General features: G+C 35.4%; 1 pseudogene; it reads right to left on the reverse strand.

The window, feature by feature from the left end:
* Positions 1-3,747: 3,747 nt before the first annotated feature.
* LOC100028380 (serine beta-lactamase-like protein LACTB, mitochondrial) lies at positions 3,748-5,294 on the reverse strand (annotated as a pseudogene).
* Positions 5,295-25,273: the final 19,979 nt, after the last annotated feature.

The following is a 25,273-nucleotide window of genomic DNA, read 5'->3' on the forward strand; positions in this document are numbered from 1 at the left end:
GGAGATTTCTAATCTTATGCTAATCTTTCTAATCTTATGCTAATCTTACCACATCCTGGTCTGCCTCATGGGTCCCAGCCAGCACAAGTGAAAACTGCCTATTCTTGTCCCTTGACCTTTTGTTGATTGGGGAATGGCTTGATTTTTCTTTCTTTCTTTCTTTCTTTCTTTCTTTCTTTCTTTCTTTCTTTCTTTCTTTCTTTCTTTCTTTCTTTCTTTCTTTCTTTCTTTCTTTCTTTCTTTTTTTTGTAAATTTGACTTAGTTCCTTATATTTGGGAAATTAAACCTTTGTCAGAGAGTTTTGTTACAAAATGTTTTCCCAGTTTGTTGCTTTCCTTCTGATTTTGGTTGCATTGGTTTTGTCTATACAAAATATTTAATTTTTATATAATCAAAGTCATTCATTTTACATTTTGAAAAGTTCTCTATCTTTTTCTTGGTCTTAATTCCTTTCTTTCCCACAGATCTGACAGGTATACTCTTCTATGTTCACCTAATTTGTTTATGATTTCACTCTTTATATTTAAGTCATTTGCCCATTTTGAATTTATCTTGGTATAGGGGTTATGTTGATCGAAACCTAATTTTTCCCATACTGATTTCCAATTTTCCCAGCAGTTTTTATGTCAAATAGTGAATTCTTGTCCCAAAAGCAGGGGTCTTTGGGTTTATCTATTTAACACTAGTTTGCTGAAATCATTTACCCCTAGTCTATTCCATTAATCCATGCTTCCATCTCTTAGCCAGTACCATATTGTTTTAATGACTTTAGAATACAGTTTAAGATCTGGTACTGCTAGGCCCCCATCCTTCACATTTTTTTCATTATTTCAATTGATAATTTTGAGCTCTTGTTCTTCCAGTTGAACTTTGTTATAATTTTTTTTTAATTCTATAAAAAAGTTTTTTGGTGGTTTGTTAACTATGACACTGAATAAGTAGATTAAGTTGGGTAGGATTGTCATTTTTATGTTATTAGCTCATCCTACCCAGAAGTAATTAATATTTTTTCCAATTGTTTAGATGCTAATATTTTATTTAACATTTTTACATTCATATTCATTAAGGAGATTTGTCTATAGTTTTCTTTCTCTGTTTTTGGTCTGCCTGGCTTTTGGAATCAGTACCATATTTGTTTCATGAAAAGAATTTGGTAAGTCTCCTTTGTTTATTTTGCTAAATAGTATGAGTGGTATTGAGATTAGTTGTTTGTTAAATGTTTAAAAGAATTAACTTTTGAATCCATCTGGCCCTGGGAATTTTTTCTTAGGGAGTTCCTTGATGGCTTTTTCAATTTCTTTTTATAATTTGGGATTATTTAAGTATTCTATTTCCTCTTTTGTTAATCAAGGCATTTTATATTTTTGTATATATCCACACATTTCACCTAGATAGTCATGTTTATTCCCATTTTATTGGGCAAAGTAGATCTTAATAATTGTCTTAATTTCCTTTCCAATAGAGGTAAAATTGCCCTTTTTGTTTTTTGATACTGTTAATTTGATTCTCTTCTTTCTTTTTTATTACATTTCCCAATACTTTCTCAATTTTATTTGTTTTTTCAAAGTGCCAGCTCCCAGACTTATTTATTAGTTCAATAGTTATTTTACTTGTGAATTTTAGATTTACTCTACCCTGCTTAGTCTTTAGAATTCTAGCAACCAAAAATGTATACACCCCCACTAAGGATTAACTGTAGGGGAGGATGGTCTGTGACCTGTGTGTACTAGCAAGTGACAAATCAGAAACAACTGAGTGACACCCTTGGCTGTCCTAAGCCAAGTTTAAGCCACCATTGGTACATGTGAGACACAGGAAGTGACATAAAGAACGGTCTTTATATTTCACAGCACTTCCTGTAAAGGGGCTTTTGTGGGCTTTTGAGGCTTTTGCAGACTTGGGTGGTAGAATTTGACTTGGAGGAGCTGATGGTGCATGGGTCCTAAGACTGCTTCCCTTAGGTGACCACATGGTGAGTGTTAAGGCTGACTTCCCTTTCTCTTGACTCTTCTGAAGGTTCTAGCCTCCAAGGAGGCTTCTCATCTTGGAGGAGGTCTCCTAGCTGGAAGCCGGGTTAGATTTAATCTTCTGGGAAGGCCCCTTGGCTGAGAGGCCTCTGAACTCCCCATGCCTCAGGCCAGGCCAGAGTAGATCTTTACCCTTTTCCCTCTTTCTCCTTCTTAATTTCTTCCTTCTATTGTAAATAAACCACCACAAAATCCCATTCTGACTTGAATATTTAATTGGGATTTAAAATTTAAATCCCTGGCCACCACTAAATACTATATTCAGTCTTAAACCTAAAATTTACCCTTAACATAATTGCAATTTTATTATTTTCTCCTTTAATTCTTAGGATTTCCTATTTAGTTTTTATTTGGGTATTCTTAATTTTCTCTTTTTCTAATTTTTTAAGTTACAAGCCCAATTTGTTAATCTCCTCTCTCTTTACTTATCTGGCTATAGGCACTCAGGGATATACATTTTCCACTAAGGACTGTTTTGGCTATATTCCATAGGTTTTTTTAAATGTAGTCTCCTCATTGTTATTCTCTTTAATGAAGTCCATAATTGTTTTTATGATTTCTTCTTTGACCCACCAGTTTTGAAAAGTTATTTAGTTTCCAACTAATTTTAAATTTGCCTGTCCAAGAACCATTGTTAATTATAATTTTTATCTCATTATGATCTGGAAAAAGTTGCATTTATAATTTCTGCTTTTTTGCATGTCTCCAATGTTTTTATGCCCTAGTTTATGGTTGATCTTTGTATATGTACAATGTGCTGATGAAAAGAAGATATTTTCTTTTTTATCCCTATTTGGTTTTCTCCAAATATCTATTAACTCTATTTTTTTCTAACATTTCATTCACTTCCCTTACCTTTTTCTTATTTAGTTTTTGGTTCAATTTCTTGTTCAGAGAGGGGAAAGTTAAGGTCCCCCAGTATTATAGTTTTACTATATATTTCCCCCTTAAGCTCCTTTAGTACTCCTTTAGAAATCTGGATGCTAAACCATTTGGTATATAAATGTTTAGTATTGATATTACTACATTGTTTATAGTACCCTTTAGCAAATTGTAATTTTCTTCCTTATCTCTTTTAATCAGATCAGTTTCTAGTTTGGCTTTGTCTGGTATCATGATTGCTACTCTTGCTATTGTTACTTTAGATGATGCATAATAAATTCTGCTCCAGCCTTTTACCTTGAATCTGTGTGTGTCACCCTGCCTTAAAAGTTGTTTCTTGTAAATAAAATTTAGTAGAATTGTCCACTCTGATATCTCTTTCTATTTTATGACTAGGAAATGGGGGTTTAATGATTTTACTAGGGTCACACAGCTAGGTATTGTCTAAGAACAGATTTGAACTTAAAACCTCCTATCTCTAGGCCTGGCTCTCAATACACTGAGCCACCCAGCTGCCCCATGCCCCATTTCTTCTTGCATTGCTTTCGTTTCTCTTCCCCATGTTTCCTCTGCCTCTCTTTTTTATTATAATATTTTATTTCAAATGAGTTAACATTTTCTGAAAAAAAAGTAAAAATCATGAGGTTACTTCCCTGAGCATAAAGTACTAATTTCACAAAAAAACAAATATATTGATTAAAAGTTCAAACAATTAAGAGGTACATATTTCTCTGCATTGTCTATTTCCCCTTACAAATTCCTTCTTAAATCTCATGTTTTTGGTGCTTTTGTTATTTGTAATGCTATTTAAATTGACCACATCTGGTGCTTAATGAATCAGCCTGATTTGTCTTTATCAAATTCCAGTGCCATTTTCTGAGGCCAACAGACTACATATTACATATGATGGTAATGATCACTCCTCTTGGGGGAATAGCTATTCTGTTATCTATAGTTTCTACCTCCAAATCTTCAGGAAGAATTAGCAGGACATTATTAGTACCCACTGCCCCTCCACTGTGAGAAGCATAATGTTGCTGTTGCCAACAGAAGCTATATATCTGCTTCTTTTCCACCACACCCCAGGCCATTGAGTATTTTTCTTCTCTATCCCAAGACATCTCTGTGTTTGGCACAGGAGTCCAAATCATGACCATGGTTTCTGGCTTGAGGTACCCTGGCAAAAGCTTCTCACTTAAGATTTTAATCATTCCAATTTGGTCACCATAGAGTATTACATTCCCAAATTTAAGAAAATCACCAACTATAGAAAGAAATGCACCAATGACCCATTTATAAAAGTTGTCCACATAAGGAGTATTGACAAGACATCCTTTTTTATTGTAAACATAAAACCTTGCTCTCTTGTAAATCATTGGCTCATTTTCTTCTTGCACAGTCATCACCACATCCACATCATGGAATATTTTCTGCATAGTGTCCAAAAATGTCTGTCCTGAAGCTCTTTCTATGACAGATGCCAGTAGACTATATCCAAAAGTTGAGTACAAAAACTGACTACATGGTTTAAAGAACAGAGGATCATTTTAAAATAATCTTAGAAACTAAATTTAATTTTCAAATTTTCTTTCAAATATAATTCATCTTGTTCAAAATCATTCATCTTCTTGACAGGTTTGGAATTTCAGCCTTTGCCTTCACTATCTTGCTGTATCTTAACTTTGGCAAAGTCATTCTTTTCATTACTTTTGCCTCCTGTTTCTTTCAAGTCTTTGTCTTGGTTAAATTCCATTGTTTCTTTCATCATCTTCAAAGCTTTATAAGCCTTCTCTTCTTTTACTTTTTTCATATCCTTTTCATAGTGGCAAATTCCACTTAAATGAGAAATCATTAATTTTGTAGTGACAGAAACTTTTTCACCTTCATATTATTTCTCTGGAAATTCAAGAACATATTTCTGTCCTGGAATATCAACATCCAATCTGCCCTCTTCCCATAATTTGGCAATGGTCACCATGGTAAGACTTTTGCTGATGCTAGCAATTCTCATCACTGTTTCTGGTTTACATGGAATTCTGTTTTTTACATCAATATAACCTAAACCTTGATATGGTGCAGCAAGTCCCAGCTGCTCTCGATGGTTCTGGCATAGCGCTCAGAGGTTGGTGACTGGCAGCAGTGCAGGAGGCTCTTGGGGTAGCTGGACCAGGGCTGGGTCCAGGGTCAAAAGCTAGCCTGGAGCTGATTCATCTGGCCTCAGTGCCTCTGGGTTCAACAAAGGACTTGACCCCTTAACGGGCTCACTAGCTTCATCCCAAGAGCCAGCCCCAAGCCCAGCCCCAGCCCACCGACCCAGCCATGCCCCAGGGGCCACTTGGCATGCTGGTGCAACCAGTGCCACTGACCTCCATAGCTCTCCCCATGGAAAGCCTGGGTGTATCGCCCTCCTCTGCCTCTCTTAACTGGTTTTTGAAGTCTTTTTTGTGCTCTTCCAGAAACTATGTCCAATTCATATTTTTCTTTTGGACTTTTGTTATTTTTGCTTTGCTCGAACTATCCCCTTTTGTGTCTGTACCTTGCTCTTTGTCTCCATAAAACGTCTTTAGAATAAGGTGCCTTTTTTGTTGTCCTTTCATTTTTCCTACCTTTTATAGGTAGGCTTTGATTTGGGGGGGAATTTAGTGTACCCTCTTAAAATTCAGTCCTTCTGATGCTACTCTTCACTTATTTTCTGGATTTCTGTCAGTTTCAGTTCTTTCAAAATGGTATGATGACCTGAACACTGGGGGCTCTAAGGTCCATCATACACTTCTGATTAAATTAACACTTGTGATGTTGATAATTTAAAGATTTGCCTCAGGCTTGGGGCATAAGCTTTACATAAGCTTACTCTGATCTTGATCAGCTCACAAACCACTCAAATTCTAGCCTTAGGCTTAGGTTTAATTTTTTTTATCTCACTGTGTATTTGATCCAGTCAGGCCCGCAGTTAATTGCCCTATCCTGAAGCCCCACCCTGAGCTTTTGGCAAAAAGACCCATGCCCACATTTGAGTCCAGCAAATACCCTAAACTGGGATCTATGTCCTTACCACAGACCCAGACTGTGACTCCTGGATTTCCCTGAGCCCACACACATCAGTCCACTTCAGCACAGATTGCCATTGTTTGGGATTCCAGTCTTCACCACAAGTTTAGAATTCCAAGTGGTGTGGGTTGGCTGAAGAACTATTTTGCCCAGGCAGGATCTGAAGGTCTAAATGTTGGCCTGTACTTAGGTTCCAAGCCTGGAACAGCAGACATAAGATGGGGATGTGCCCTCTCTGTGATTTCCTTATCTGACACCAATGACCTTCATTTTAAAACATTTCTTTAATTTGAAGCACAAGTTTTGCATATACTCCTCAGTACCACATTCAAACTGGCAGGCTTGGCTACCAGAGGGTAACTGGCTACTCTTTCTCAGAGGGTTCAAGAACAATGTGGTACAATAATGAGCTTGGTTGGACATGCTCTTTCTTCTATGATGACAAGATATTGAAATGCTCAGATTCCATATTGGCTTACTAATTTATAAAAGATTCACATGTTGTGCCAAGTCTTTAGAGCCAATTCCCATACACCTCTTGCTCAACATCATACCATTTTATCTATTTGCTTTCACTCCTTCCAAACTGATCAAAGACTATATGTCAGTAAAGGCAAGTGATAAATGTTGGAGGGGTTATGGTAAAATTGGCACACTAAAGCATTGCTGGTGGAGATATGAACTGATTCAATCATTCTAAGGGCCAACTTGGTGCCCAAAAGACTACAAAACAATGCAAAATGTTTAATCCAATAAATCCAATAATGCCATTACTATGTTTGTATCCTAAAGATATAAAAAAGGCAGGGGTGGGGGTGGGTGGGAAGGACCTACTTGTACAAAAATATTTATAATAGTTCTTTTTGTGGTGACAAAGAAATCAAAAGGTGTTCGGCAAATGGAAAATGGATGAAAAAATTATGGCATATGTCAGTGATGGAATGCCATTGTGCTTTAAGAAATCATGTAAAGGATGCTTTCAGAAAGAGATGGAAAGACCTACCTCAACTGATGCCTAGTGAAATAAGCATAGCCAGGAGAATGTTATACACAATAACAGCAATATTGTGGAATGATCATTTGTGAAAGACTTTACTACTCTCATTAATACAATGATGCAAGAAAATTGTGAGGGACTTATGTCAAAGAATGCTATCCATCTCCAGAGAAAGAACTCTTTGAGTCACAATGCAGATAAAAGTATATATTTTCACTTTAGTTTATTTGGATTTTTAATTTAGGGTTTTGATTTTATACAATTATTCTCTTACAAAAATGAATAATATATAAATGTTTTCATGATAATAAATGTATAAGTCAGTTTGAATTGCTTTCAAGCCCCAAGAAGGGAGAGGAATAAGAAGTATGGAGATAATATGGATAATATAATTTCAGAAATTTTATGTTGAAATTTATGCTTACATGTAATTCATAAACTATCTACAGAAATAAAGAGAATAAATGCCAAATTGATCAAAGACTTCTTGTACCTATTCGAGTGCTCTTAACCTAATTGACTCACTGGAGAGGAATGTTCTCACTTAATTAGAACAGTTGTTTTACATGGAGTGGGATAATGGAGAGATTGATAGATTTGACCCTTTCTTTTTTTCACATATAGCTTCTCTTTCCTGTTTATTACATATATTTTAGAGATTTTTTTTCATAGAGGTGAGGGCTAGAACTCACATCTTCTGATGTCTAATGCAGTGCTCTTTCACCATCATTAAGCTATAGTGATTACTTTTTTTTAACCTTTATTTTCTGTATTGGAATCAATACTTTGTATTGGTTCCAAGGCAGAGTGGTAAGGGCAAGGCAATGGGGATTAAGTGACTTGCCCAGTGTCAAAGAGCTAGAAAGTGTCTGAGGCCATATTTGAACCTAGGACCTCCCATCTCTGGACCTACCTCTCAGTTCACTGAGCCATGTAGCTGTCTACTAGAGCTAATACTTCAAAATAATTAAGTGATATAAACTCTACTCTCATTTTTCTGTTCTATTCCAAGGCTACTTACCAGGGAGTATTATACAAAAGAACATCAGTTTAAAGGCACTTGGATGGTTATAGGAAGAGAAAGAGAATGGAACACTACAATCTCAACTCTGACTTTCTCTACCATATATCTTCTCTCTGTTCTCAAAAATATAAAAGCAGGATTTAAGAAATTGTGAGAAGAGGCCTTCTCTATAGGGTCAAGAGTCATATAATTGATTTCCTTTCCTCTGATTCCTTGAAGTATACTCCCATAAATAAAGGTAACCAGGAGTATACTAACATGTTTAATATCTAGCTATCTGGAAGAGGAATGTATCATACCATTTAAATTTGAATCTGCATTATTAATATTTTCCCATCATCATCCTAAATCTAACAAACAACAAAAATAATAAATCAGCTGTGATTTTTCATATTTGCCTCTTTTTAAGATCTTAATGCAGATAATGAAAATGTAAGAATTAGCTTTTTGGAATAGATTGAGTTGGCTTCCGCAGTCTCCTGTTCAGGATCTGAACTAGATTAGGTAAAATGTTTTTAGGATTCAATGGTCTCTTCCAGTTTTAAATATATAATCTTATGTTTCAATGACTAACAAAACAAATTAGCTCTTTATCTTGATTCAAAGGACCCCCTTTCAAATTTCACCTTTTCCATTTGCTATCCAGGTTGCTTTAGACAAGGCACTTAAACTCTTTAACAGCAAGAATTGTTGCTTTTGTTTCTTTGTATACAAAGTATACAGTATGCACTGTACAAAATACCAGGAATATAAGCAGTAAGTAAATGTGCTGATCGATTGATTAAACCTTAATTTCCTCATCTGTAATGTAAGGTAACTTGTCTTTTTGGCATGGCTTACTGGATAGTTTGGGAGATTTGATGTGTGTAAAACTTGGGTTTAGAACCTGTCTCAAATTCTTACTAGGTATGTGATCCTGGGCAAGACACTTAACCTTGTTTGCCTCAGTTCCCTCAACTGTAAAATGAGCTGGAGAAGGAAATGGCAAATCATTCCAATATCTCATTTGTAAAATAAAGGGGTTAGACTCAAAGAGGTGAGATTTCAGCTCTAGATATGTGAACCTAAGATCCTATGACTAGATGATCCTTCAGGTACCTTCAGGTTCCCAATCTAGACTCTAGATGATACCCCCTTTAGTGATTGTGGGGTTATTTTCCAACCCAGGAATTGAGTTTCTTGGGATTAATAAAATTACTTGTTCTACTCAGTTTAAGACTAGCTGATGTTTTATTTGCACAAACAGAAAAGACTGTATATTGTTCAATAGATAAATTAGGGTAAAATCTCATTCGGTGCTCAATTTAGAAGTTGAGATTTTTATCTGCATTGCTAAAGACTTATTCTTTTTACTGGAGAGAGTACAGGCAGCACAGCAATAATATAGAGTCATTATTTTCTAGAGGGACACTGCATCAGAAAAGAAAATAATGAGTTCACTTGAATTGATGGAACCAGCAACATCTGGGGAAAGTTTTCTCATGCTCTTCAACAGCTTCTAGGATGAGTACCTTCTGTATAATACTCCATGATGCTCACAACAGGCACAGAACAAGAGGTTAAAGAGTGGGTTGCCATAAATTGAAAGCAAACACAATTTGTAATAAGATTAGTGGAAGTGATAAATATGGGTGTTCATGAGAGAAAAAACTAATCTTCATATGCTATCTCTATCATCAGTTTCTTGGCAAACAGTGAATGAAGGTATGGTCAAATGGAGAATAAGCTATTTTTTTGTGAAGAAAAATTTCAGGGCTTAAAAGAGTGTCTCAAATCTAGGTCCTTACTCAGGGCTAAGATAATACCAGGTTTCTATGCAAGTAATATAGGCAATCATAAAAGGAAAAATAGATAATTTTTTTCATATAAAATGAAGATACTTTTCAGCAAATGAGAGCAATTCAATTAGAACAAACAAAAATGTTTGAGTTGGGGAAAAATAATTTGGTATCATAAATCACTAATAACATTCAATATCTTAAGATATATAAGTGATTTGACATAAAAATACATAATATTAGGGACCATAAGAACCATTCTCTCAATAGATAAATGGTCAATGAATATGAGCAAAAATTTCATAAAGAATTTCAAACTATAAATGACCATAGGAAAACATAGTCTCAAACTCTATATAACATTCATAATGATAGAATCGAAATTACCAAACTCTGAGGTTTATCTTATACTTTGCTAATTGTCAGATAGAAAAAAGGATAGAAACAAATAATAGAGTTATTTGTTATCATTATTTGTTATCAAATAGAACAGATCTCTAGGAAGTTTTCTTCCTATATTAGCACACTAATATAGTATTGGGAGACTTGTGTACTTGTCTAGCAGATTTCCACTTAATAGAATTATCTGTGATTTGAAAATTATATATATATATGTATATATACATATATATATATATATATATATATATAGCCTTTGACCAAGTAATACCACTATTGAGAATACACCTTTAAAGAAGTAAAAAGAATAAAAATGAAACCAGAAAGAAAGATCCAATATATGCCAAAATATTTTTAGTAGCACTTTTTCTGTATTAGGAAAGAATCAGAAACAAAGTGTCTGCCCCATGATAAAAGAATGACTTATCAACAGCAAGAACAGCATTGACAACAAAATGTGATATCCAAATGTAAAAAAGACTATTGTCATACAATAAATAATGACAACTCTAAGAAATTGAGGAAAACTAGGAGTTATTTATGATGTATACTGAAATAAGCCAAATTAGAAAGCTGTAGACAATGACTACAATAATATCAATGAAGAGAGCACTAAACGAGAGCTAAGAAATATGTCTTCCTAAACAGGACTGATATCATTCATTTTTTCCATCTACCTAGTTCAGCAAAATCAGAATCTTCTCCAACATATTACCCTATTATCCCCAATCACTCAGCAATATGCAATTCCTCCCTATTAATTGGATACATTTTTACTGCCTACATTCATTATACCCATCCTTAAAAAAATCCTCACTTGGTACTATCATTCTCATTTGGTCTCATCCTATATATTTCTCTCATGCCTAAACTATTTGAAAAAAAGGTCCCTAAAATTGATGCCTATATTACCTCTTTCATATTTTCTTTTAAACATTTTACCACAAACTTTCAGACTTTATCAACTGGCCGAAACTACTTTCTCCAAAATTTTCTGACCTCTTAATTGCTTATTATATACCTGTACCCTAATAAATTCCAAAAACCTCTCAAAAATAGAACACATATTTGTATTATCTGGCTTTGAGTTATTTATAATTTAGCTGGTAATATGAAATGTCAATTTCTAATTAATTTATGGAATATGGGTACTTGCTGGGGAGGACCATGATGGCAGTAGAGAATAAGGCCTCATTCACTCTTTGAAAAGGCACAGAGAGAGCAGGATCAAATTGCAGAGGAAGTATAGAGACAAATAGTGAAAGCAGAAGTATAGAGACAGATGGTGGGTGTCACAGATGGGGAAGTAGAGGAAAGCAGGCAGCATGAGGAAGAGAATGGGGAGGGTAAAGTCACAAGATGTCACTCACATAACCATGGAATAATTATTAGTATGAACCCAGAGAGAGAGGAATAATATTTCAAAGTATTTTGTGATGCACTAGTATATCATTTTATTTTGCCCCTAAGCCTGAATCTCTAGCCTGGCCTGAGTTAGGCCTTAACCAGAAAACAAGTACAGAGAAGTTATGGAAATAGAATTAACATAATTTATGAAGAAGTCTTTATTATTTCTCTCTTGATTGAATGAAGTCAATTCAGGATTTGGACCAAGTTTGAGGATAGGACAATATCAGCTGTATCTACTGTTTAAGTCAGGAAGTATGTATCTAGTGGCTACCTTAAAAATAAGAATATATGAGCCTCTGACATTTTAAGAATTCTATACCACTGAGGTTTATAAAAAAAAGTTGGAGAAAGAAAAACAAATGGGGTTTACTATGATGATAAGTACCAATAGGATCTTTGATAAATATTTTCCCCTTTCCATCTCTGCCTGTGGATAAGGTCTGATGAGTTCAATCTATTTTCAGCTGTTTGAAAAATCTCCTTTCTCATTAGTCTCTTTTGTGCATGTCCCACATTTCCAAAAAGGCTATATATTTAATGTAAGAAACCTTTAAAATGGAAAGTGTAAAACCTACTGAAGGGAAGGATGAAGCTCAGAGGAGAATCATTTACATTTCTGTCACTTTCTTAAAGATATCAAGTTCTATGAAATGGAATATGTAAGATTATGCTTACAAAGATATACATGTACTTCTACCACTGCCTCTGACTTAGATAGTTAGGAAGAAGTCTTTAAAATCATAAATTTAAAATAAAAATAACTTGACTCTTCATTATCACTTATTTCCAAAGGATTACTTGCCTCCTACTTTGCCAGCACTCTTGCATTCCTCCCCAAGTACTTTCTGGGTTACTCAACCAGTTTCATCTTGCTAGCTTGACAAAAAATATGAATTATATTTCTACCATGAAATTAGACCTTTTGAAATAGCGAATTTAATGTACCTGTCAGGTGCCAGTAAAACAGTAAATTTATGAATAGAAATACTGATGACAATGATTCTTTTTTATAATTCTTATTTTTGGAGGATGTGAAGTATGGATCCTGGAAAGACTCAATGTTATACTAGTTGAACTAGGACTTTTTTCTTTTATAAATTTTTTTTTAATTTTACATTTTGATACAACTTTTAATAATCACTTTCTGAACATTTTTGTAATCCACAATATCTCACTCCTTCCCATGCCTCCCCTCTCACCAAATAAGTTTTACTTGTGTTATCATATAATACATATTTCAATTTTGATCATATTGTGAAAGAAGATACATATTGCTTACAATAGAGAAAAATTCATGGAGGAAAATGAAGAATCGTATGCTTCAATCAGTATTCAAAATTGAGCTATTCCTTTTATGGTGTGGGAAAGCCTTTTCCACTAAAAGTTCTTTGGAGAAGTCTTGAATTATTACTTTGGTATGTGACCACCAAAAAGTGGTTATTCAAAACTGTGAATGTTTTGGCCAACTGGTAAAGATAATTTTTAGTGTTTTGACTTAAAATCTAAAATAAGTGGTCACTATGGAAAAATTCCCAAATCTGAAAAATACCCAAGTCAGCTGGGATTTTATGGAGATTTTAATTAATATAAATGAAGGAATTAAGGGAAGGAGAGAGAGAGACAGAGAGAGAGAGAGAGAGAGAGAGAGAAAGAGAGAGAGAGAGAGAGAGAGAGCGAGTAGCCAAGCAGTAGGAAAGGCCTGAGCCTAAGGGAGAGCGAGTCAGTCTTTATAACTCACTGCAAGATCATCTCAAGCAAGCTCTAGTCTTCCACTGAACTCCTGAACTCCCAAACTAAGTTCCAATCCTCTGCATTACCTGAATTGACTTCTCATTTTAAAGAAATTTTCTCTTATGTCACCTCCCCTAAATTTTCACATCTACCAATCACAGTAGACACTTTTTCCCAGGACTGCCCATTCTTAGTTCTTAGTTCTTAGTTCTCATCTCCTTTTGTTCTCACCTTCTCTGGTTAGATAAAATCTATTGAGTACTTCACACCTCTTTTGTTAAGCTTGCCTTTTGTTAGTTGCTTGACCTTTTAGTGATTAATTTAGTTTTTATAGGTACTTTATAGGTACTTAGCACCTTTGTATTAGATCTAAAAATAGACCTAGCTTAAGGTTCTAGCTTTACTACAAGTATGAGTTAGGGACTTTTCATTGTTCAATCAGGAATTTGCAACTTTATCTTCCCTTAAGGCACTGTCTGAGTAGGGTGGAGTAATTTTAAAAGTTCTCAATACATTCCTGATAAAGTATCTTCATTGTTAAAAATGGGGAATAGCTTAATCAAATCTTCTAAAGTAGAGTCTGAGTAGTGTTAAGATTCAAAGGTAATAATGGTTAATTTATTCACAGATAATCATCATACATTGTTACTATTAATGTGTACATAGTTCTCCTAGTAACTCAGGTTTTTCAATATTTAATTTTTAAAATTGTGCTCATAAAAGCGATTTTATAATAGGCATCCCATCAGTTTCCAGTTCTTTGCTACCACAAAGATTGATGTCACAAATATTATAGAATATATAGGTTCTTTTCCTTTTTCCTTGATCTCCTTATGAAGTAGCCCCAGAAAAATGCTGGGTCTAAGAATGTATATGATTTTTTAACTTTCTGGGTATAATTCCAAATTGTTCTTCAAAAGAGTTAGATCAGTTCACTGTTCCACAAATGGTGTATTAGTGTTTCCACTTTTCCACATCCCCTAGAACATTTCTCATTTTTCCTTATGTCATTTTAGCCAATCTGATGTGTGATATATGATATCACAAAATTGTTTTGCTTTGCATTTCTCCAATCAGTAATAATTTAGAGCATATTTTCATATACCTATACATGGCTTTGATTCTTCATCCAAAAGTTGTCCATAACTTTGGTCCATTTATCAATTGGGGCTTATTCTTATAAATTTGACAAAATTCTCTGTATATAGATATGCAATCACTATCCAAGATGCTATCTATAAAATTTCTTCCCAATGTTTTGCTTTCCTCCTAATGTTTGCAATATTTTCTTTATATGTACAAAAACTTTTCAATTTAGTATACTCAAAAAAAAACAAAAAAAACAAAAAAACTCCATTTTATATTTTACAATGCTCTCCTTCTCTTGTAAACTCATAATTCCTCTCCTATCCAAAAATCTGTCAGGTTAACATGTTCCCTGTTCTAATTTATTTATATCTGCTTTTATTTCTAGAGCATCTATCCATATTGGTCTCATTTAATGAATGGTGTAATATATTATTCTACACCTAATTTCTGCCAAACTACTTTTAGGTTGCCCCAATAATTATTATCAAAAACTGATCTACTTTTTTTTAAACTCTTACCTTCATCTTAGAATCAATACTGTGTATTGGTTCCAAGGCAGAAAAAAATGGTAGGGGCTAAGCAATGCAGGTAAGTGACTTTTCCTGGATAAGACATCTAAGAAGTATCTGAGGTCAGATCTGAACCCACAACTTCACATCTCTGGGCCTGAATCTTAATTCACTCTCAGACCAACTCTCTGCTCCTTAAATAGGGATTTCTTATCCCCAAAATATGGATCTATGCTTTTGTCAAATATAAGCTACTATAATCTTTTACTACTGTTTGTTATATGTCTATCCTATTCCATTGATCTACCTTCCTATTTTTAATCAGTACCAGTGTGGAGAATATAATTGCTTTATAATGCAATTTAAATCTGGTACTATTAGACTACCTTCCTTTATGTTTTTTCCTTAATTAATTCTTTTGATATTCTTGATCTTTTATTCATTCAAATGAATTTTGTTATAATTTTTCTAACTCATGAAATAATTTTTGATAATTTTTTGGAATAGCATTGAATTAGTAGATAAATTTAGGTAGTGTTGTTATTTTAATAATGTTAATCCTGCTCATCCATGAACAATTACTATTTATCTGATTGTTTAGGTCTAAATTTATTTCTGTAAAATGTGTTTAATAATTATGTTCATGGACTTCTGGCCAAGATGGTAGCTTAGAAGCTGCAAATGTTCAGACCTCAAAAACCCTTCCTTACCGATCACAAACAGAGTGCTCCTAGGACACCGAAATTCAAGCTGAACAACAGGACAAACCCGGGTAACATTCCTCCCAGACCTGGATCAAAAGGTATGACCCCCAAAAGCCAAAACCCTAGATCACTCGGATCTAAGGGGTAGGCAGAAGGAAGGTCCCAGGACCCATACACCCCAACCCAGAGTGCTGAGCCCATGGCAGCAGTGGGAACTTCAAGCCCGGCAAAAGGGCCCCAGGGCTGGCTATTTTGATGGACTCACCTTGAAAGCAACCTGATCCAGTCTCCAGGATGCCCAACACAGATGGCAGGGAAACATAGAGAGAAGGGGGAAGCCTGTAGTCCCCTGGCTGGTTCCTTCCAACTGAGTCTCAAGGGAGGTTCCAGCTTTAGGGCACTTGCTGAACCCAATCCCATCAGGATCCCTCAGAGCTACTGAAAGGAGAGAAACTTTAGGGCCGGCAAAGGGGTTGCTCCAAAGAGCTTACTTTGAAAGTAACCTGGGCCAGTCTCCCAGCATTCAACACAGATTGTGGAGGAGGAGGTTTTTTTTTCTTTTTTCTTTTTTCTTTTTTTTTTTGGCTTGGGGATCATTTGGCCCACACCAGCTGAACCTAATCCCATCAGGAGCCCTCAGAGCTTCTGAAAGAACAGAAACAGGGCAGGTGAAGGGCTTCACTTGAAAACAACCTGGGCCAGTCTCCAGGCATACAACACATATTGTGGAGGAAGAGGTTTTTTGCTTTAGGGCTCATTCAGTCCAAACCAGCTGAACCTAATCCCATCAGGAGCCCTCAGAGCCCAGGGAGGCCACAACCCCTCGCCCCTTAGAGAGCAGAGTCTTCTGAAAAAACGGCTGAATCTAATCCCATCAAAGGTCTCCAGAATGCAGGGAAGCCCAGGATCCCCACCCATCATCATTGACTGCTGGACTTTAAGCCAATCAAAAGCCTCCAGAGAACAGGGAAGCTCAAACCCCCAACAACCCTCCCCCAGAGATTACACCAAGAGATCTTCTGTTAAAACTCCAAGAGGGGAGACTGATAGAAGTCCCCAAAAAACAAAGAAAAGGAGAGGAACAAGAGCACCGACAAATACGGGGAGTAAAGAAGGGGTGAATTTGAGCAAACAACAGAAAATGAAGAAAGAAACTACAATAGATAGCTACTACTCAGCAAATGGAACAGAGGGGGAGAGATCAGCAAATGATAAACCAGAAATCCCAGCGAATTGGATACAGGCTGTGGAAGAACTCAAAACACAGCTACAGAGGCTGAAGACAATTGGGAAAAGAACATAAAAATTAAGATAAGTCATCTGGAAACAGAAGCACTTGAACTGAAACCAGAAAATAGTGTCTTGAAAGCCAAAATCAACCAGCTGGAAAATGAGGCAAAGGAGATGAAAGATGAGGTAAACAGGATGAGAGACGATCTTCAAAGAATATCAGACCAGAAGGAAAAAGACGACCAAAAAGCCAGAGATGAAATCGAATCTTTAAGAACCAGATTACAACAACTAGAATCAAGTGACCTCACAAGGCAGCAGGACACTATAAAACAAAACAAAAGGAATGAAAAAATCGAGGAAAATGTGAAGCATCTCATTCACAAAAAAAGATGATTTAGAAAATCGTTGAAGAAGAGACAGTTAAAGAGTAATTAAACTACCAGAAGACCACCACAAAAGAAAAAGCCTGGACATAATACTAGAGGAAATCATCCAGGAAAACTGTCCCAAGATCCTAGAACAAAAGGGGAAAGTGGAGATTGAAAGAATCCACAGATCACCCCCTGTATTTAATCCCCAACTGACAACACCAAGAAATGTTATAACCAAATTCAAAAACCTTCAGATAAAAGAAAAGATATTACAAGCTGCCAAGAAGAAGCCGTTCAGATACCATGGAAACAAGGTGAGGTTAACACAGGATCTGGCTGCATCCACACTGAAGGACCAAAAGGCATGGAATAAGATATTCCAGAAAGCAAGGGAACTAGGTCTACAACCAAGAATAAAGTACCCATCAAAACTGACTATATTCTTACAGGGGAATGTATGGTCATTCAACACAACAGAAGAGTTCCAAGCATTCATAAATAAAAGACCAGACATGAACAGAAAATTTGATGTCCAACCACAGAACTCAAGAGAATCATCAAAAGGGAATTTAAAAAGAGGGGGAAAAACAAACAAAACAACAACAAAAATTTTTTAAGAGACTCAATAAGTTAAAATGATATGTATCCCTATAAGAAAAGAGGTCATTGGTAACTCTTAAAAACTGTTGCTATCACCTGAGCAGCTAGAAGTATGACACTCAGAGGGAACAGTGACAAACTGTATAGGATGAATGAACAAGACATAAATAGGTATATAGATATATGCAAGCATAAATACATATACATGTGTATGTATGTATGTGTATATATATATATATATATATATATATATATATATATAAATACAAGACTGGAGCTAAAAACAGAGGTTATGACTAAAAGAAATGGGAAAAGAAACAAATGGGGGTAAATTTATATGTCACAAAGAAGCTCATGGCGAGAGGGGGAGAACATTAATACACTGGAATGGTAAAGAGGTTGGAGACAGGAAATACTCAACTCTTATGTACTTTGAAACTGACTCAAAGAGGGAAGAACAACCCAATCCATTGGGGAAGAGAATAGATTTGCGCCCTATAGGGGAGTAGAAGGGTAAAAAAAGGACTGGTAGGAAGGGAAGCAGTACAAGGGAGGGAGAGGGTGGTGGGTAAGTTTAAAAAGACTGTAAAGAAATAAGAGGGGAATAAGAAGGGAGGAGGGTAGAAGGGGAAGAAAAACAAGGATGGGGATTAGGGGGACTAATTAAAATAGAACATTGGTGTAGAAGGAAACAGTGAAAGAAGAAAAGGCAAGACTAGGAGTGGAAATCAAAATTCTGGTAAATAAAAAGCTGGTAATCATAACCCTGAATGTGAATGTAATAAACTCACTCATAATGGCAAGTGAAAAGCAGAGTGAATTAGAAATCAAAACCCTACCATATGCTGCCTACAAGAAACATACATGAGGAAGATAGATATGCATAGGGTAAAAGTAAGAGAATGGAGCCAAACCTATTGGGCAACAAATGATAAAAAGAAGGCAGGAGTAACAATCATGATATTGGATAAAGTCAAATAAAAATAAATCTAGTTAAAAGAGATAGGGAAGGTAATTACATCCTGATAAAAGGCAGTATAGACAGTGAGGAAATATCTGTACTCAATATGTATGCACCAAATGGCAGAGCATCCAAATTTTTAAAGGAGAAACTAGAGGAGCTCAAGGATGAAATAGATAGAAAAACTATACTAGTGGGAGATCTGAACCTTCCCCTATCTGAACTAGATAAGCAAATAAAAAAATAAATAAAAAGGGGTGAGAAAAGCAAATGAAATCTTAGAAAAATTAGAGTTAGTAGACATATGGAGAAAATAAAATGGGACAAAAAGGAATACACCTTCTTTTCAGCAGTACATGGTACATTCACGAAAATTGACCATGTACTAGGGCACAAAATCATTGCAAACAAGTGCAAAAGGGCAGAAATAATAAATACAAACTTCTCAGAGCACAGTGCAATAAAAATAATAATTAGTAAGGGTACATGTATAGATAAATCAAAAATTAATTGGAAATTAAACATTATGATTCTCCAAAACCAGCTAGTTAAAGAACAAATCATAGAAACAATTAATAACTTCATTGAAGAAAATGACAATGGTGAGACATCCTTTCAAAACTTATGGGTTGCAACCAAAGCAGTGCTCAGGTGGAAATTCATATCCTTGAGTTCATATATAAACAAATTAAGAACGGCAGAGGTCAATGAATTGGGCATACAATTTAAAAAACTAGAAAGTGAACAAATTAAAAATCCCCAGATGAAAACTGAATTAGAGATCCTAAAAATCAAAGGAGAAATTAATAAAATTGAAAGTTAAAGAACTATTGCTTTGATGAATAAGCTTAGAAGCTGGTACTTTGAAAAAAAAACAAATAAAATTGACAAAGTACTAGTCAGTCTAATTAAAAAAAAAAAGGAAAGAAAAAAATTGACAGTATCCAAGATGAAAAGGGAGACCTCACCTCTAATGAGAGGAAATCAAGGCAATCATTAAAAACTACTATGCACAATTATATGACAAAAAATATGGCAATCTAAGTGATATGGATGAATACTTACAAAAATATAAATTTCCTAGCCTAAAAGAAGAAGAAATAAATTACCTAAACAACCCCATATCAGAAAAAGAAATTGAACAAGCCATCAAAGAACTCCCTAAGAAAAAATACCCAGGTCCAGACAGATTCACAAATGAATTCTATCAATCATTCAAAGAACAGCTAACCCCAATACTATACAAACTATTTGACAGAATAAGCCAAGAAGGGGTTCTACAAAATTCTTTTTACTACACAAACATGGGACTGATCCCAAAGCCAGGCAGGTTAAAAACAGAGAAAGAAAACTATAGGCCAATCTCCCTAATGAATATAGATGCAAAATTCTTAAATAGGTTATTAGCAAAAAGACTCCAGCAAGTCATCACAAGGGTTATCCACTACAATCAGGTAGGATTTATTCCAGGAATGCAAGGATGGTTCAATATTAGGAAAACCATCCACATAATTGACCATATAAATAAGCAAACTGACAAAAATCACATGATCATTTCAATAGATGCAGAAAAAGCCTTTGACAAAATACAACACCCATACGTATTGAAAATACTAGAAAGTATTGGAATAGAAGGGCTTTTCCTAAAAATAATGAACAGTATATACCTAAAACCATCAGCAAACATCATCTGCAATGGGGAGAAACTCAAAGCCTTCCCATAAGATCAGGAGTCAAACAAGGATGTCCATTATCACCTTTATCATTTAATATTGTACTAGAAACACTAGCAGTAGCAATTAGAGAAGAAAAAGAAATTGAAGGTATTAAAATTGGCAATGAGGAGACCAAGCTCTCAGTGTTTGTGGATGATATGATTTACTTAAAGAATCCTAGGGAATCAACCAAAAAGCTAATCAAAATAATCAACAACTTTAGCAAAGTTGCAGGATATAAAATAAACCCACATAAGTCATCAGCATTTCCATATATCTCCAAACCAGTTCAGCAGCAAGAAATCTAAATAGAAATTTCATTTAAAGTCCCCCGAAACAATATAAAATACTTAGGAATCCATCTGCCCAGACAAACACAGGAACTATATGAACACCACTACAGAACACTCTCCACACAATTAAAACTAGATCTAAACAATTGGAAAAACATTGATTGCTCATGGGTGGGACGAGCTAACATAATAAAAATGACCATCCTACCCAAACTTATATATATATTTAATGCCATAGCCATTGAACTACCAAAAACTATTTTACTGAATTAGAGAAAACCATAACAAAGTTCATTTGGAAGAATAAAGGATCAAGGATATCCAGGAAAATAATGAAAAAAATATACAAAGGAAGGTCGCCTTGCAGTCCCAGATCTCAAACTATATTGCAAAGCAGCAGTCATCAAACCAATTTGGTACTGGCTAAGAGACAGAAAAGGAGGATCAGTTGAATAGACTTGGGGTAAATGTCCTCAGTAAGACAGTCTTTGACAAGCCCAAACACCCCAGCTTTTGAGACAAAAATCCACTATTTGATAAAAACTGCAGAGAAAATTGGAAGACAGTGTGGGAGAGATTAGGTTTGGATCAACACCTCACACCCTACACCAAGATAAAGTCAGAATGGGCGAATGACTTGAATATAAAGAAGGAAACTATAAGAAAATTAGGTGAACACAGAATAGTATACATGTCAGACCTTTGGGAAGGGAAAGATTTTAAAATCAAGCAAGACATAGAAAGAGTCACAAAAATAAAATAAATAATTTTGACTACATCAAATTAAAAAGTTTTTGTACAAACAAAACCAATATAACTAAAATTAGAAGGAAAGCAACAAATTGGGAAACAATCTTCATAACAAAAACCTCTGACAAAGGTCTAATTACTCAAATCTATAAAGAGCTAAACCAGTTGTACAAAAAATCAAGCCATTCTCCAATTGGTAAATGGGCAAGGGACATGAATAGCCAATTTTCAGTTAATGAAATCAAGACTATTAATAAGCACATGAAAAAGTGTTCCAGATCTCTTATAATCAGAGAGTTGCAAATCAAAACAACTTTGAGGTATCACCTCACACCTAGAAGATTGTTCAACATGACAGCAAAGGAAAGTAATGAATGCTGGAGGGGATGTGGCAAAGTAGGGACATTAATTTATTGGTGGTGGAGTTGTGAATTGATCCAACCATTCTGGAGGGCAATTTGGAACTATGCCCAAAGAGTGATAAAAGACTGTCTGCCCTTTGATCCAGCCATAGCACTGCTGGGTTTGTACCCGAAAGAAATAAGGAAAAAGACTTGTACAAGAATATTCACACCTGCGCTCTTTGTGGTAGCCAAATATTGGAAAATGAGGGGATGCCCTTCAATTGGAGAGTGGCTGAACAAATTGTGGTATATGTCGGTGATGGAATACTATTGTGCTAAAAGGAATAATAAAGTGGAGGAATTCCATAGAGACTGGAACGACCTCCAGGAAGTGATGAAGAGTGAGAGGAGCAGAACCAGGAGAACATTGTACACAGATACTGACTCATTGTGGTACAAGAGAACGTAATGGACTTCTCCAGTAATGGCTTTACAATGTCCCTGAACAACCTGCTGTGAACTACGAGAAAAAAAAAAAAAAACCTATCCTCAAGCAGAGGCCAAACTGAGGGAGTAAAAACATGGAGGAAAAGCAACTGCTTGACTACAGAGGTTGAGGGGACATGATGGAGGAGAGATGCTAAATGAGCGCCCTAATGCAAATACCAACAACAAGGAAATGGGTTCAGAGCAAGGACCCATGTGATACCCAGACAAATCACGCATCGGCTAGGGAAGGGGGTGGGGTTTGTTGGGGGAGGAAAAGAAAATGATCTGTTTCCAATGAACAATGTATGAAAATGACCAAATAAAATAATGTTTAAAAAATAATTATGTTCCTGTAATTACCGGGTTTGTTTTGGCATGCTTGCTACCAAGTATTTTATTCTATCTGTGGGTTTTAAATATAATATGTCTTTCTATCTTTTCTTATGGTCAAAATGAAGATATATAAGTATATGGGTGGGCTTATTTTATATACTTCTATTTTGCTAAAATTATTGATAGTTTCAACTAACTTTTTAGAAAAATCTCCAGGATTTTCCATATATATATATGATCATGTGATCTGCAGAGGTGGCTTTTATTACCTCACTTCCCATTTTTATTCCTTACATTTCTTTTTCTTCTTTTATTGTTATTTCTAGCATTTATAATATGTTAAATTCCATGGGATATAATGGGCATGATTGTTTCACTCCTAATCTTATTAGGAAGGCTTCTAGCTTATCTTCATTACAAATAATACTTGCTGATTTATCATTCATTATTCTTACAAAAGAACTCCCTTCTTATTCCTGTTCTTCTGAATCCTTCTCTTTCTTCAAGCATCAACTTGGTTGTCTCCACCTCCTTGAATCCTTCCTTGAACTTCAATATTCTCCTGTAATTATCTTTTCTTAAAGTTTTCATAGAACACTATATATGAATCTCTCTTTTACTTTTTGTCATACTCTACTTGATAATATACTTATCTGTACACAATATATTTCCAATCCTCAGCTCCATATACCTTGTAAACTTGAGGACAAGGAAGGACTGTTCACCAAGGAACAAGTTCACCACCCCTCCCCCATTTTACCTACCTTTCCAGAGTCTGAAAAAGCATGGGACAAACTTTTAAATCTAGGAGGGAGGCTGGCTGAGTTCAACACAGACTTACCTCTAAGAGTAAAGACTCAGAACACTGGGAGGTTGAGGGAACTTGGAGAGGGGGTTGCAGAGCTTGGGGAGAGGGGGCAGATCACAGCAAAAACACCACAGCAACCGTAAAAAGCCCTCAGGCTAAAACTTTTCCAGTACTCAATACAGAGAACTCCCTACACTCTTCACCCAGACCTCTTCCAGGCAACCTCAAAGTTCTCAGGGGCCATAATTGCCCATAAGAACAGAAAGACTAGGGCCCCCCGGAGGTGGAAGAAATGTGGAGATGGGGGTTGTGGAGTTTGGGCAGAGAGGGGAGGCTCAAAGCAAACCGACACAGAGACAGAAAAAATAGCCTCTGGACAAAAACCTCTCCAATGCTCAATACAGAGACTTGCCTACACTTCACACCCAGACCTCTGCAAGGCAATCTTTAAGTTCTTTGGGGCTGTACCTGCCACTAAGAGCAGCTGATCACTGCTGAGGACTGGGAAAAATATCCTCAGTACAAAAACCTCTCCAGAGCCCAATACAAAGATCACCCACATTCCTCACTTAGACATCTGACCAGGAAGGAACAAGGCAATGGCCACTAACTCCCAAGAACTAAAATCCACAAATACCAAAAATACAAACAAACAAACAGAAAAAGAAAATGTTTACCCTTGATAATTTTTATACAGAAAAAAACCCAAACTAAAGAAAACACAGCAGAAGATGACCAAATATTAAACACACTCAAACCTTCGGGGGAAAATGGAAGTTGGTCACAAGTTCTTGAAGACTTTACATCTGAGATTGTCAGAAAAATGGAATAAATGTGGCAAGAAAAGTGGGAAATAATCCAAAAAGAAAATAACAGTTTAAAAAACAGGATATTCCACTTGGAAATTGAAGCCGAGAAATCAAATGAAATGAAAAACACCCAGGAATATAATTGCTAAATTCAAGAACTTCCAATCTAAGGAGAAAATATTACAAGAAGACAGAAAGAAACAGTTCAGATATCAAGGGGCACCAATCAGGATTACACAGGATCTGGCAGCCTCCACATTAAAAGACCGTAAGGTTTGGAATACGATATTCAGAAAGGCAAAAGAATTGGGTCTAAAACCAAGGATCACCTACCCATCAAAATTGACTATATACTTTCATGGGAAAATATGGGCATTCAACAAAATAGAACACTTCCAACTATTGTTGGAAGTGTATTGTATTGTATTGTATTGTTGGAAGTGTATTGTAAAGAAAAGACCAGAACTAAACAGAAAATTTTACATCAAAATAAAAAAACCAAGAGAAACATGAAAAGGTAAATAAGAAAGAGAAAGGTCTTATTTTTTTTTGTTGTTCTCTAAGGGCCTCAAATAAAGGAAATAATTCATATTCGTATATGGGAAAATGTTATTTCTAACTGTCAAAAATGTATTTACTATTATGGTAGTTAGAACAATTATCCATAGGTAGAGATTGGGGAACTAAGAGGTTTAAAATCATATATAAAAAAGAAGAAGAAAGAAAGGGGGGGGTTGGCATCAAGAGAAACTTGAAGGAATAAGAAAATTAGGATAACCTATATTATACAAAGAGGCACATAGGAGATGGAGGGAAAGAATAAAACTATAATAAGGAGAAGAAGAGAGTGCTGAAAGGTAATACTCAAACCTTATTCTCAGTGGAATCAATTCTGAGAGGAGAGAAGCATCTAGATACACTGGGGTATTAAACTCTATCTTACCCTATAGGGAAGCTGAGAGGGGAAA

This window comes from Monodelphis domestica, chromosome 1, assembly GCF_027887165.1.
Source record: "Monodelphis domestica isolate mMonDom1 chromosome 1, mMonDom1.pri, whole genome shotgun sequence".
Lineage (NCBI taxonomy): Eukaryota > Metazoa > Chordata > Mammalia > Didelphimorphia > Didelphidae > Monodelphis > Monodelphis domestica.